Genomic DNA, 2,500 nt, shown 5'->3' with positions numbered 1-2,500 from the left:
TACGGTTTGAGACGCGTCCTACATAACACTCCCTCTGCTGTAATGCCCAAGCAGATGGCCTGCAGGAGAAGGGAATCAAGGTTACTGGAAAGCATTTGTGCTTCCCTCGCTGGGGCCGAAGTAACCAGGATCTAGAAGTCTCTGCGAACGTGATACAGCTACGCATCTACACATTTCACACATTACAAATTTCATAGATACACATTTCATATTGAGCCCAGTGCAGTTTTCAGTGTGTTGTTACTGTTTGTATACAGTGTTTTATTAATGTTTGCAGTAAAAATAACTATTGATGTTTATCTGCTAGTACTACAACTGACCTGTGCTGGATGTTGAAATAGATTAATGTGCCAGTTTTTGTATTACTTATGTGTCATCAGGTAGTGTGTGCGTGGCTGTGCTTGTGGGTGTGTGGGCAGACAGCGTGCCCTCTCTCCGATCAGACTCAGGCTTCACAGGACCTAACTGACCAAATAGGTCTTGAGTTATTTACTCCACCTGTCCGGATTTAGCGGTGCTCTGGGTGATCCTGGCCCGCGGGCTTGGAGCATGACGTCACGCAGCCCCGGCTAATCCCCGTGCTGGAGCTGCATGTGTCATGACCTCTGCTCCGTCTGCAGCCCTTGACCCTGCCGGAAATAACCCGCTTGTCTTGGGAAGACGCTGCTGGCCTTTCGTTCCCAAATTCCCAAATAAATCCGGTATCAGTTGTCGCAAAGAAGAATTACACTTCTTTAAAAAAAAAAATTTCAAAAATATTGTTCTCCTCATTCTTTACAGCCAGGATGCCTGGAGTGCTCTTTATCCACTACACCACCTGGAGGTTGACTATTTTGCATGTGTTTTTACAGCATGGGTGGGTAAAGGGGTGGATTGAGGAAAGGTGCCTCCCGTCTGCAGGCGGCTCTCGGACCTCCTGACTCCTACAGTAACGGCCCTCAGCTAAGCTCCAGCATCTCAAAGCCAAAGACATTCGGCTGGACAGCTGTGAGAGCGGCATTAGAAGCCCCCTACAGTCCACCAAAGAGGCAGCGGGTGGGGTGTGAGGGGGGTGGAGGATGGGTGGAGGAGTCCTTCATGTGGTGTCTTCACATTTAGGCTTTGTAAATGAAGTTAAAAAACAAAGGCACCTTCTCAGAAGTGCTTAGCAAAACAGCCTCATTTTGATAGCTGTGAGTTAAGTACATAAATAAATAAGATAAAATTCCAAACTAGCCTCTTGCCTGTTGGACCAATCAAAGACTGCGCAGTAAGCAACAAAAAAAATCCCGATTTAACAGCACTCGTCTTCCTCGGTCTCCGAGCCTCTCGTTGTTCTGCCGGTCTGGAAGGCCAAGCCCCCACCCCCGGGCCAGCGGAACTCCGGAGAGCCGCACTTTTGCACTGTAATGGAAGCATGTCGCAGCATAGGAAAACGGCACGTCAGATGGTCTGAGTGGCCTGTTCTTGACTCCGCTGCAACTGCCTCTCACACAGAGAGAGAAAAAGCTCTGGGCCATGACCCTGCTTTTATGACTTGAACTCTCCGTTAATAGCACCCCCAGCTCTGGCAGCTGACCCCACCGCATTCTCCAACAACTGTGGCTTTTTCCTTTCCTCTCGCTCTTTCTCGCTCGCTCGCTCATTCTCTCATTCTCTCTATCTATCCATCCATCCATCCATCCCTGTATTCAAGTTTCCCACATCCTGATTCCTTGCAGTCCCCCCCCTCCCCCCCACACACACAAAGTGATAACTGTCCATTTGTTGGTTTGTTTTTCTTCTTTCTTCCTGCTAAATCTTCCCACAAGCCTAACACCAAGAAATTAAGACGTGCTTCCCTTTAGTGGGCATCTCGCCTGGATAACATCTACATTTGGGAAGCCACCTCAAGCCTAAATCCCACCATTCAGAGCCCTGTGGGGTTTAACCCCAAAGCCCCACCCCCGCTCAACCACATCCCGGTAGGATGCTGAAATCTCGCTGATTATCGCGAGGAGGGGTGTGTGTGTGTGTGTGTGTGTGGCTCGTGTTTCAGCGGTTTGCCTCTGAACCTTTGTCCAGTCAGCCATGACGCAGTGCCTGGCTATGAGCCAGTGCATTCCTCTCAACAACACGCCATTTGCCATTCCTATGGCGCCCACCCCTCTGCTCAAAGCTGCTTTCATTTTTAATTTTGGGCCTGTGTGGATGTTTGTTTCTTTTAGGTTTGTTTGTTTGTTTTTGTGTTTTTGTGGGGAGTGAGGAAGGGGACTATTTGCCCATTAGGTGTGGTTCAACTCAAACCCCTTAGCGCCGTTGTTGCGTTTGCATTAAGTTTAAGTGTTGATGCATTTTCCCCCTCTTTGCCATCACCCCATCTGACCTCCCGCAGTGAAGGCTGTCATCGAACGGTCTGGTGGTGAGTAATCCACTTACATAATCCAAGCTGGTTAAGGTCGGGAGGGGCCCCGTCAGCGCAGGGGCCGGCAGGGGCCGGCAGGGGCCCTCCCTCCAGTTAGGGCGGGTGCGAGGGAGTCCG

At 50.0% G+C, this 2,500-nt stretch overlaps 1 protein-coding gene across 2 annotated transcripts in view; it reads left to right on the top strand.

Moving 5' to 3' along the window:
- Positions 1 to 2,500, top strand: part of nr6a1a (nuclear receptor subfamily 6, group A, member 1a) — a 23,260-nt gene that overhangs the window by 8,609 nt on the left and 12,151 nt on the right. Inside the window, exon 1 of one of the 2 annotated variants that reach the window (XM_081703518.1) lies at positions 1 to 2,380. This exon is cut by the window's left edge and continues 1,113 nt beyond it. The exons of the other annotated variant lie outside the window; for it this stretch is intronic. The gene's annotated coding sequence lies outside the window, so the exon portion shown is untranslated. The remainder of the gene's footprint in view (positions 2,381 to 2,500) is intronic. 2 annotated transcript variants of the gene reach the window in all.

Source organism: Electrophorus electricus, chromosome 20 (genome assembly GCF_041902795.1).
Source record: "Electrophorus electricus isolate QZ-2024a chromosome 20, ASM4190279v1, whole genome shotgun sequence".
NCBI lineage: Eukaryota > Metazoa > Chordata > Actinopteri > Gymnotiformes > Gymnotidae > Electrophorus > Electrophorus electricus.
Note: the sequence above shows the minus strand (reverse complement) of the source record. Positions and strands in the feature narration are given on the sequence as shown.